This window comes from Pogoniulus pusillus, chromosome 1 (genome assembly GCF_015220805.1).
Source record: "Pogoniulus pusillus isolate bPogPus1 chromosome 1, bPogPus1.pri, whole genome shotgun sequence".
NCBI lineage: Eukaryota > Metazoa > Chordata > Aves > Piciformes > Lybiidae > Pogoniulus > Pogoniulus pusillus.
In genome coordinates, this window is record NC_087264.1 from 15,510,058 (window position 1) to 15,523,418 (window position 13,361).

A 13,361-nucleotide genomic window follows, 5' to 3' on the forward strand; every position below is an offset into this window, starting at 1 on the left:
GAGGAGACAAATTCCACCTAGACAGCAGCAATCACGTGCGTCACTGTGGATACTTCTGCGTGACACATATGGGGAGAACATGAATAAATGGGATGGTAAACCTACTTCAGCTCTTTCAAAGAGAGTCAGGGATCTGCAGAGTGGCAGAAACAGAGGCAGCAATGCCAGAAAGGTAGCTGTCACTTCTTCAGCTCCCGAGAGCAACTGCAATTGTTCCAACAGTTGCAATTTCTCTCACAACAACACCAATCACTGTGTACACCCTACATGCCATGTTCAGCATTAGGGGTGCCCTGCCTCCAGCCAGGAGGAGGAAAGGGATAGTGGAGAGAACCGAATCTATTGGAATGTATTCATTAGGTGGCCTGGCAGTTCAAGAGTTCGGAAATACAGGGCTTTAGTTGACACAGGTGCTCAGTGTACTTTATTGCCATCTAATTGCAAAGGGACAGAGTCCATATCTATCTTTGGAATCACTGGTGGATCTCAAGAGTTAACTAAGATACAGGCTGAGATCAGTTTAACTGGTAAAGAGTGGAAGACACATACTATTGTAACTGGTCCTGATGCGCCTTGCATTTTGGGAATTGACTTTTTGAGACAAGATTGTTTCAAAGATCCTAAGGGTCACAAATGGGCTTTTGGAATAGCATCTGTAGAGATTGAGGATGATAAATTGAAATTGTCTGTTAGACCAGAACTTTCTGATGAATCTGCAGTTGTGGGACATCATGACATAGAGGACCTGGAAGTGCCAATTGCAACTCAAACTGTTCATCATAGGCAGTACAGAACTAACCGTGACTCTTTGTTGCCCATTCATCAGCTGATTCGTCAACTGGAGAGTCAGGCTGTCATTGAGAAAGCTCATTCACCTTTCAACAGTCCCATCTGGCCTGTGCGCAAACCTACGGGCGACTGGAGACTCACAGTTGACTTTCGTGCCCTCAACGAGGTGACGCCACCCATGAGTGCAGCTGTGCCGGACATGCTGGAACTCCAGTACGAGCTGGAATCGAAGGAGGCTAAATGGTATGCAACCATAGACATTGCTAATGCTTTCTTCTCTATTCCCATAGCAAAGGAGTGCAGGCCTCAGTTTGCATTCACCTGGAGAGGAATCCAGTACCAGTTCAATCGTTTGCCTCAGGGGTGGAAACACAGCTCAACCATCTGTCACTCAGTCATCCACAATGCACTGGAGAAAGGTAAAGCTCCAGAGCACATCCAGTACATCGACGACATCATTGTGTGGGGCCAAACTGCTAAGGAAGTCTTCGAGAAAGGTAACAAAATCATTGACATTCTGTTGCAAGCAGGTTTTGCCATTAAGAGAGACAAGGTCAAAGGACCTGCCAGAGAAATTCAGTTTCTGGGAGTGCGGTGGCAGGATGGTCGCCGTTACATTCCTCAGGATGTGATCAACAAAGTCTCTACCATGGCAGTTCCCACCAGTAAGAAGGACACACTTTCTTTCCTTGGTGTGGTGGGATTTTGGAGACTACACATTCCTGGTTTCAGTCAGATTGTCAAACCTCTGCATGATGTGACTCGTAAGAGAAACAATTTCGAGTGGGGACCTGAACAACAAGCAGCCTTTGATCAGATCAAGCGAGAAGTAGTCCATGCAGTGGGCTTAGGACCTGTGAGATCTGGTCCGGACATTAAAAACATTCTGTACACGGCTGCCAGTGACAATGGTCCAACTTGGAGTCTCTGGCAGAGAGCTCCAAATGAGACACGTGGTCGTCCACTTGGTTTTTGGGGACGTTGTTACAGAGGTTCAGAGACAAATTACACTGCAACTGAGAAAGAGATTCTAGCAGCCTATGAAGGAGTGAAAGCAGCTTCTGAAGTGATTGGAACTGAGTCACAATTGCTTTTAGCTCCTAGACTGCCAGTTCTTAACTGGATGTTCAAAGGCAAAGGTTCATCACCACATCATGCCACAGATGCAACCTGGTCTAAATGGATGGCTTTGATAACCCAACGAGCACGAATGGGTAATCTTGACCGACCTGGTCTGGTGGAGGTGATCACCAACTGGCCGGAAGGCACAGACTGTTCCAAACCTCCAGAGGAGAAAATAACTCGTGCTGAGGAAGCTCCTCCCTATGGTGATCTCTCTGATCAGGAAAAGAACTATGCTTTGTTCACAGATGGTTCCTGTTGTCTTGTTGGGAACAAGCGAAGATGGAAGTCAGCGGTTTGGAGTCCAACCAGGAGAGTTACCGAAACGAAAGATGGAGAAGGAGAATCCAGTCAGTTCGCTGAGGTAAAAGCTGTTCAACTTGCTCTTGATGTGGCTGAACGTGAGAATTGGCCTATCCTTTACCTCTACACCGACTCGTGGATGGTAGCCAATGCTCTATGGGGTTGGCTGAAGGACTGGAAGAAGAATGGTTGGCAGAGGAAAGGAAAGCCTATTTGGTGTGCTGATCTATGGCAGGACATTGATGCACGGCTGGAGAAAATTCCAGTGAAGGTGCGGCACGTAGATGCACACATGCCTAAGAGCAGAGCCACTGAGGAACATCAACACAACCAGAAGGCAGATCAAGCTGCTAAGATTGCTCAAGTTGATACCAACTCTGAACTTGACATTGACCTTGATTGGAAACACCGAGGTGAACTGTTCTTAGCTCGGTGGGCCCATGACTCATCTGGACATCAAGGCAGAGATGGAACATACCGATGGGCTCGTGATAGGTCAATTGACTTGTCCATGGACGCTATCACCCAAGTCATCTATGACTGCGACATTTGTGCTGCTATTAAGCAGGCTAAGCGAATCAAGCCCTTATGGTATGGTGAGAGATGGTCAAAGTACAAGTATGGTGAAGCCTGGCAGATTGACTACATCACTTTACCTAGATCTCGTTCTGGCAAGCAGTATGTGCTAACGATGGTAGAAGCCAGTACTGGATGGTTGGAATCCTATCCAGTTCCACATGCTACTGCACGTAACACCATTGTTGGTTTGGAGAGACAAATCTTGTGGAGACATGGAACTCCAGAGAGAATCGAGTCAGACAATGGTACTCATTTCAAGAACAATCTTGTAAAAAACTGGGCCAAAGAGCATGGTATTGAATGGATCTATCACATACCCTACTATGCACCAGCTTCAGGGAAGATTGAACGCTACAACGGTTTGCTGAAAACCACCCTAAAAGCCATGGGGGGTGGAACTCTGAAAAACTGGGACAAACATTTAGCAGAAGCTACCTGGTTGGTAAATAGTAGAGGTTCAGTAAATAGAGCAGGACCTGCACAATCAGATTTGGTCCAAACAGTAGACGGTGATAAAGTTCCTGTTGTACATGAGAAGAATCTGTTAGGGAAAACTGTTTGGGTATTTTCTCCTTTGGGCGAAGGGAAACCTGTCCGAGGGGTGGTTTCTGCTGAAGGTCCTGGTCATACCTACTGGGTAATGCAGGAGAATGGTGAAATCCAGTGTATTCCACAGAGAAATTTAACCTTAGCTGAGAGAGTTTAAATTCAAGTTGTTAGGAGTTTTCTGTTCTAGGTAACATCGGCGCCCAATACTGAGAGAATCTACGATAGAATCTACAGCACGTGAGCACGAACCCAACATCACCTGGGAGTCCCTGTTCTGAGCTTTTGAATCACCTACATCTGATTGAAGTGTGAACTGAACTTGTGTATATTGTTTTAGTGTAAATATTGGTTTAGATTAGATTAGATAATTCTCAGCGATACTCTGAGCGAAGTAGACAGGGGTGGATTGTGCTAGTTTGAAGCAAGCTGGGATGTTTTGGTACAAGAACTAGATAACGGGCAGTGAAATGAAAACAAGTGATGTCAACTTCTCTCATAGTCTCGCTGAGAACTCTGGGAAGAAGAAGAAAACATTCTCCATTTTGTTTCTCTCTCTTGCTTTTGCCTTGGACCTGGTCACATCTCATTAACCCTGCTCCTACTAACCCTGCTCCCTAACCTCTTGGCCGCACCTCTTTTCTTCCTGAGAACTGGGGTAAGGTTGAGAGGGCCGGGGGGAGGTGTTGGGGTGGTTTGAGAGCCCCTCCTGGGGACTCAGGTTTCTGGGAGGGGAGTTGTGCTTTTGTATTGTTTGTCCTTTGTATATTTCTGTATATAATTGTATATAACTGTATATATTGTAAATAGCTGCTTGTAAATTCTGCTAGCTGTAAATAAATTGCTTCATCTATATTCCCAGGGTCCGTCTGAGTTAGCTGGGGCAAATACAAAGTGTGGGAGGGGCGGGGTAACCCCCAAACCATCACAAATGTCAATCACAGTGATGCATAAAACCAGAACTGACCTTGAAAGCCTTTCTTTGTGGCTTTGAAATTAAAAAAAGAATCAGTGAGTCCTACCTCATTGCTAGAAATGGGCCAAATGAGAGACACTTTCCATTACAGAAAACAGAGCCTATCAGATTGACCTGAAGTCTCTTGGTTCATACTCATATAAACAGGTCTCAATGAGGTATTTTTCTTCCTGCTACAGAGCAGTTTGGGCCTCCATCCACCATGTCCCCAGCCATACAACCCAACCTCTAAATAGCACTGTCAATCACCAGCCTCAGCTCTCTCATTCCAACAATAAAGTCACAGGCCTCTTGGATCAGGGAACAACTCCTATGGATGAAGCTGACAGCCTTGGATTTGTTGCTCTTCCAGCAATAAATGAGTTATGCAAGTACATAAATTTCAATTACTCACTGCTTTGGAAAGGAATTTCTGGACTGTATTATCTGCAATTACATCCTTGGCAGTGGGGCCACCCAGGCATTTTTCAAACAGCAGCGACACCTGGGTTGTGAAATTCACTCAAAAGAGCTGGTTATGCTTGCAACCCTTAAGTGTCCCACAGAAATATGTTTCACAGATGGGATGGTCATTGAAACAAACTGAGACGTGAACACCACGATGGTGGTTTTATACATTGGCAACTTGTCTGTTTTAATTTTAGACTTTCTTGATGGCTATGTTGGCCCTTGACAGCCATGGCCTCTGGATATTGCAGAACAGGAACATTTTCTTTTTTAGATAGTTACATTTCTACTTATTATATCATAGCCTTCTACAAATCAATGCATTTGCTGCTGCTGTTTATGGAGAAAAATTACAAGAAGAAGCCTAATTGTCAACTTGCACCCATGAACTCAAATCTGCTTTAATGCACTGTTGTTGCTATTTGCATTATGTGTGTTCTGATGCAAAACTACAAGAGGTAGTCTGTGTTAACTTGGAGGTACACCCCAAAGAGACATAGAGACTCACAAGCTTAGGGTATCCTACCTTGACTTGAGCACCTCACACCCTAAGAAGACAATTCCATCATGTGGATCATCAGCCTCTAGGAATTGCTGGTGAAGTCACATAACAGTCAAGGAAAAAACTGTAATCGGAAGTGGATATAGGCAGCATGCCCAAATTTGTTTACATGTAGAAGGAGAATCAGGTCAGCTTTGGCTCAAAAAATAAGTGAAGGCAAGTTCAGGATCTTTCCAGAACTTTCCAGTCTCCAGAGTGTAAGACCAGGTGGATCCCCAAAGAGAAACAATAACACTTGATGTGGGAGGCCAAGTGCTTGTAGTGATTGCTCACCAACTCTCAAAAAAAACCCAAACCCCAAGAACAGTAATTAAAGCCTTGGGGAGGTAATTTGACTCAAATAAATGAAGCTTCAATGGCCAGAGAATTTTGAAACTAAGTATGCTGTGGCTTCCTTCTCAAGGGAACAAGCAGAGAGGAAAGTGTGAGTGAAAAAGCAAACTGAAATGGCCAAAGCAAAGTGCATGAAGGAGCTCAAAGTGTGTATAAAATAATGCACTTTGAATACATCTGGATATCAAAATATACTGAACAAATGTGGTTTCACTTTGAATATTGAACATCCATTTATGTTGCCAACTATAACAGAAGTCTTCTTCCTGTTCAAGCAGGAAATACAGAGACAGGTATTAGTTCAGATAAGTATTATAAACAATTAAAGGAAAAGAAGGTGGAAAGGACCAGCAGTGTGAAATGGAAATGTTTTACTTAAGCTGAATGATATTAAAATAGGTCTGGAAAGCAGATCATAGCCTCTTTCCAGGTGATATTACAGTTTTCCCTTTTTACAATCTAAGGCAACTGTAAAAGGCTTATTCTGAGGTGAGAAAAGGCTCACAAAAGTGCTTAACAAGTTCCTAAAGCCTCTCTCTTGCAATAAATATTTCTGCAAGTGATACTGAAGCACTCATCTCCATTCCCAGGAATGGATAAAGCTACCTGGGAGAGGTGGGTAAGTAAAAGGCCAGTCTGCACAGCTTACATTTCCAGGACATTTACCAGTCTTGAAACTGAAAGTTGAAGTTAAAAAATCTGTAGTTTAGGGAAGAGACTAATCAAATAGAGCACAGTGCATTGTGGATTCCTGATGAAGAAGCAGGCATGCAGGGCCATGTTATGCCTTGTCCATCACCTGTGCAGTATCTGTCTGCCTGCCAGATCTCACCCGTCACGCTGCCTCGTATTTGCTAGCTCAGCACTGCAAAGCAGGCAACAAGGAGAAAAAGTAGCATAGCAAAGGACACAGCAGACTAGACAGTGCTGCATTTGAGCCTTGAAGTTCAGTAATACTCGGGGAGCTGCAGCATTCCTTGTGACAGAAGGAAGCCCGCAGGCTTTTCACAACAGTGGTTACAGCCAGGCCAAGTCCAGGGGACAGGAAAAATGGTACAAAGTGACTTTCCCATCACCTCCAGCCAAGCTTAAAAATCCATTCAAATGGGAATTAGAGTTCTGAGCCTTTAGACAGAAACCTTTTTGCTGAGAGTAAACCAGAAACAGTTCTAATGTTGTCTCTTTTTTTAATTTGGATGTGTTACTAACACAGTATAACGCTACAGTCAGCTACACATCATCCCAACTGTAAAAATTAAGAAGAGCTGTTGTATGTCAAGTGATGAAGCACTAAGTGTCACAACTTCAAAAGTCCTGGTTTTCTGGCAATATTTACTCATTCACATGACACATTAACATATGTAATAAGTACATAAAAGAACAAATGTCATATGGAAAAGAGAAGTGAATGTGTGCCCACAGTACAGTGAAGATCATCAGAAAAATCTAGATTGTTTTAATTTCTTCACTCCTGTACCTGGAATTACAACCCTATGCTGTAAAAGCATTTTTTTTTCTTCTGTGATTGGACACCACTTTGCACTGTCAGATTTCATGATTATTGCTCATCTTTTCTGCCTCAACACACCCAACAATGAAGTTTCCTTTTAACTTAATTTCTTCTAAAGGAGTTTATAAAAAAAATGAGATAGACCTATATAGAGCTATTCTTTAGAAGTGATTTTGAGCATCTTTAGCTCTAATTTTGCCAGCAAAAGCTCACCCTTAACTCATAAAAGCAGTGCATGTTACTAAGCCATGAGGTTGCCAAAGGATTGTTATGTAAGATTATGACCAGATCTTGAAAGTTCATTTTGTCTCGGTATTTCAACTGGCATGCATTTAACTGCTTTGTTTGCTTCCAAATTATATCTAATGTCCATTGTATGCATCATATGGCAAACATCAGCCAGTTTCTGCAAAAGCTGTTTCTAAACCTGTTTGGTTAGATTTTTATTTAAAGCAAGCTCATTTCCTCTGTCAAATTTAAAGAACAGACAACCTGACATGCATGCAGCCTTTCAGCTTCACGGTCAACAGTCTTCATTCATTATTTGAGTGTGAAAATAAAGTGTAAGAAATTAAATGCTGCTACAGCCTACCCTACATCTGATACTAGTAATTGACTCCTCCAATGAGTATATATTATGGGTTTGGTACATATGCAAAGAAAACAGAAATACGAAGGCAAATGATGAAAATGTATGAGCCTGATTAAAAAAGTAAATTCATTATATTTTAGGCTAAACCTAAACTCTTCTCTTCTTCAAATGAATAAAGATTGTGTTGATATTCAGCTACCAAGTTAGATCACATATATGTTGCCATTTTAGACTTCTAAAGAGTATGGAGATCTGTGGCTAAATAAATCTCCCAAATTTTAAACTAGCAGAACAGTAGCAAAGATGCTGACTACATGCTATTCATTATATAAACTAATACATTTGACATCCGAAATGAAACTCTCACTGTTACCTTCAAACTTGAACTTCGACTTGACCTAATCCCATATCAAATGATAACAGTTTACCATCTGTCCTTGGTCAGCCCAGTGGAAGACTTCAAAGGATAGATTTAATAGCATATAGTTTGGCCTTGACATACAGACTGTATCTGTTCTTACTTAAAGAACAATAAAACCTTGTACTTAATTTCTTTTTCTTCCCTTTTTTTTTTAACAGATGGAGGGCTCGTGTCTTATTCCATTCTGTCACCCCATCTGGACGCCTTAAATGTGATACTAAGGGAAGCACGGGGTGAGCCCACCAAAAGCTCAGTTCAAGCTGAGATACAGTGAGAAGGGAAAATAGACTGATACCTGCCTTGCATCATGGTAAATTAAAGGCATTTAAGACTGCCATAGGAGAACACAGAGAAGAAATCAGCACAGAGTTCTGAAATAATGATGGCAGAACATAACAATGCAGTATTGAGGTGCACTGCAAGCTCTCAAAAAAGTACAGATGTTTCATCAGTGACACCTAATTGAAAAGAAACATTTTTGGCAGTTAGTTTATGTGGCACTTTGCAAAGCAGCAAACCACAAGTCTAAGCATCATAGGAATCACTTTCTGCTCACTGTTCCTTGTGAGATCTCATCTATCTGAGTTTACCAAAAGAAAAACTTTTCTGAGATATTCAGAGAAAGTGTTTTACTCTTGCTGCAGAAGCAGCTATTTTTCTATTTTCTAAACAAGCTATTTATTATAATCAAGACTTCTTCTGTGTGTGTGAAATACTCCAATCCAATGCTTTAATACAAAAACTGCATTCTTTTAACTCAGAGTAGTATTTTCAGATAGTATTTTTTAAGAGATAAAGGTCCACTAAAAGAGTCTGAGCTACTACCTTTTTAAAACAGGGCAAAAGATTGAACCCAGTAATTTCTAAAGAATACATTCCTCTTACTATGAAAATGTAGTAAAGTAGTTGTATGATTATAACAAATATACCAGTGCATGATGACTGTTTTACAAGTGCTCTGCAGAGACAGTTGAGGATGAAGCATTCTCTTTTCACATATCTAAAGTAGCATATTCAGCAGCATATTAATAAATAGCAAATGGGTTTATTTTTAGTGGTCATTCAGAGTTTACTCTGCTCATTATATATGTGGAGTTAAAAGTCCCCTTGAACTGCAGAACAGTGAAATAAAACCTTAAGAGTGTTGGGGTGCTCAGTTAAGGTGATATCCCTGATCCTACAAGCCCTCAGTTACCTTTAACCTAATAATTTCAACCTAGCAAGTCGTAACATTAAGATACCTGGGTGAAGCATTAAGCACGGCAGGATAATACAAAGGCAAATGATTAAAAAGTATTAGGATTTTAACCCTATCTCTTTCTGGTGAATGCATCCCTCCATAGCTATGAAAAAGCACTGTAATTCCCTTCTCTCCTTGCAAAGGATATTGGATCAGGGCAAACATGCATCATAATGTTGTCACGTCAATCACAGCTTTGACAGACAATGCCAAGTCCAGTAACCAGATCTTTGTAAATGAACTGGCTTCTACTCAGAGAATGTCTGTATTTACCTATTAACCCTTCTAATCTTGTTTTAGAATATTATTTACCAGGTGAATCAAAATAAAAAGATAAAATCCCTGAATTTTGTTTGAATCGAAACAAGTAATTTAATAACTTTGTTTTTTCTTTAAAGGCAGAGAAAATGGAAGTCTAAATTGTTACAAAACTGCTGATGTCAACTTTCACTGTTCTCACCTGTGACTTTTCTACACAAACTGCAATTGTTTGGTAGATCACTTGGAATGGAACAGCCTTATTTTCAGTCTCCCAGGACAGCACCGCAGCCTTGAGGCAATAAAGCTATTTGAGGTAAGAATCTCTCCTATTGACACATTCCACTTTGGCAAATAAGCATTTCCTAGATCAAAGACTGAGACTTGAGTGGATATCTTAAACATAAGACCGCATAATTACTTTATATAAAATACATCTAGGTTGAAAGCTTCATTGTAATCTCAGCTTCAAAATGCACTCTGGCTGGGGAGTTATGTACTCTTCTGACACATGGGAAGGGCTTGATTTAAATCCTCTGTGAAAGACTGCAGAACAGTGGAGAAGAACATGGAGAGCTGCTCCAAGGAGCCAATTTTTCAGGAAATAATAGAGGAATGTGCACCTTAACTGCAACTTCTGTGCAGTTAAGAGCAGAGACTTTGAACATGAAAACGTTTGTCCTTTATCAATACCTCAGCCATTCAGGATGAGGTAAGTTAGCCAGTACCTAAATACCCAAATCCCCAGTCTCCATCTGAACCATGAGGGAATGGCACCTGCCAGAATTACAACGTAGAAAACTCCAGAAATGTGTCTGTTGATTGGTAAGGGGTGTTTCTACCTCATTTACTCTAATAGACATTTCTCAAGTTCATTAGAGTGCTTTTACTGCTGTTCTCATGGAGGTAACCAAAGGAGCCTGTCTGCTTTGAGATAAAACGTGCAACGATACCACGCTCAGTACCAAACTGGAAGGAAAGGAAGCATTTTAAAGCCCTTTGCCAAAGACTTCAGTAGGTCTTAAAAGACTCAGCCTGCCGCTCATCCAAAGAAGTCAAGCTGGGGCTTGAAGGCTCCAATAAGGTAGCAAAACTGTTATGTTAATGATCTGTCCTTTCTTGTCTGCAGAGGGAAAGTAAGTCATGTGTGTCCTTATACACTACTTTAGTAAAATGGATGTGCAGTATACACTTCATTACAATCACCACGGGGATTAAAAGTAACTTGAGCAAATAGCCCCAACTCCTTATAACAATCTTTTGAAGGCATTCAAAGACAAATGAAAAGAAGAAGAAAAGAAAAAAAAAGCAACAGTATCTCAAGAACAGAGGAGTTTGCAGAGGGACAAGTGAGCAGCTAACACAGGCCGCAACCTTAGCAGTTCCCCTATGAACTTGACTCTCCCAAACAGTGCCCCAGGACAATGTCATGGATGGTGGGCCCCATGGCAAAAGGAGCGTGCAGAGGTCCTTATAGAAGAAGCAGCCCTTCCATCATTGTGTGCAGGACAAGGCTGAAAGGCATCCGACTCTGTCTGAACAATACTGCCCTCCTATGGCATGTCACTAAGCCCATGCACTTCTGCACTGGCACTCCTCGGTCTCAAGTGCTTTAACGTCCTTAAGCCCACAGAAAGGCAAAAGCAAAGCAAGAGGTACATAATGATTACAAATTATTTCATTTTCTGGTTTGTGGCCTCTGAAATATATACCCAGGTGGTAATGCCCCATACTCTGTCCCGGCCCTTGATCTGGTTCATAGCCCTTCACAGCCTTCAGGTCCTGTTTCCTTCTGAAGTCTAGTCTGTATAGCTCATTCTCTTGTTAACTTGTTCAGGGCTAATGCAACACAGAAGGAAGAAGCTGAGTAGTTTAACTGAGAGCAAAAATATTCTTTTCAAATCAAATCTTCCAATCATGACAGGAACTGTCTGGAAGTCTATGCTTACAACCTGCCCCCTTTACTGCACCATCCAGGGGGATGCCACACAGCCTGAGTCCTTGGGCCAATCCAGCACTGAGTCTTCCTACCAATGGAGAAGTAAAACCTCTCTCGATTAAAGATTATTTTACTTTTGAAAACAGTTTCTATCTTCTTTTAAATATACCTCACAGCTAAGTTCCTCTTCACTGATACAAAGTGAGCGAATGAGGCAAACATCGATCACAACAAGCATATCTCTACAGCTTTATGCCAATCCCCTTCAATGCAACCACTGAGTCCTGATGGTCACCTTTGGGGTTTTCTCAGCTTACTAAAATGTCTTTCCACTGCACTATCAGTCCTCACTCCAGTCAGCTGTGGCCTGGGACCCGACTTTTTAGTCCTGGTGTGAAAATTTAATAAACACACCAGACGTCTGAAATGTGACACAGAAGATTAAAAGGTCAGCAAGCGGTTCAACAGCACCCACATCTGAAATGACTTCATGCAGATGAAGACATACAGCTACACTTTTTGTGGATGCTCTTTGTGGGGAAGAAGTCTTGAACTGGATACACTTCATGGGTTTACAGGCAGCTACAGAATATAAACATATAAGGGAAAAGAAATTATAAACTAAAGACGTTTAGTAAGGCAGGAGAAAATGGCCAGCCATGAACTCTACTCAGATCAGGTTGGTAGTCTGGATGATAACTGTGTATGTTGTACACTTAGTGAAGCTGATAGCATAAGTTGCTCAGATATATGGAGCCACTTCTAACTAACAGGGTATACTCTTCTTCTACCTGTCCCTCAAATCCCTGAAACACCTGTGTCTTGGAGCCCTTGATACCACAAAATCCCTCTCCCTCCCTGGTTTGAATGGGAGAGGGAAAGGCGTGAAAAACCTGTTTTACACAGTATTCACACACAGTATCACACAGTATCATCAGGGTTGGAAGAGACCTCACAGATCATCAAGTCCAACCCTTTACCACAGAGCTCAAGGCTAGACCATGGCACCAAGTGCCATGTCCAATCTTGCCTTGAACAGCTCCAGGGACGGCGACTCCACCACCTCCCCGGGCAGCCCATTCCAGTGTCCAATGACTCTCTCACCTCACCTCGAGCCTAAATTTCCCCTGGCGCAGCCTGAGGCTGTGTCCTCTCGTTCTGGTGCTGGCCACCTGAGAGAAGAGAGCAACCTCCTCCTGGACACAACCACCCCTCAGGTAGTTGTAGACAGCAATGAGGTCACCCCTGAGCCTCCTCTTCTCCAGGCTAAACAATCCCAGCTCCCTCAGCCTCTCCTCGTAGGGCTTGTGCTCAAGGCCTCTCCCCAGCCTCGTCGCCCTTCTCTGGACACGCTCAAGCATCTCAACGTCCCTCCTAAACTGGGGGGCCCAGAACTGAACACAGTACTCAAGGTGTGGTCTAACCAGTGCAGAGTACAGGGGCAGAATGACCTCCCTGCTCCTGCTGACCACACCATTCCTGATGTTTTCCCCCACCCCGCCCTGCAGGCATGAAGCGGGGGAGCAAAGGGCCCTTCCGGCACAAGGGGTGCCCTGTGCAGTGCCCGCGCTGGAATTGGGCTGGTGAGTGGCTGTGATCTTCGCGCCTAGGAATTGGTAACTCTGCTCTTTGGCTAGGAAGGGTATAAATATTGGGGGACTTCCTGCCTTGGGGTTCCCGCCTTAGAGTTCTCCCCCGCCTGGATAGTTCCTGCAGAAGGAATCCCCTGGCGCTCCAAAGGCAA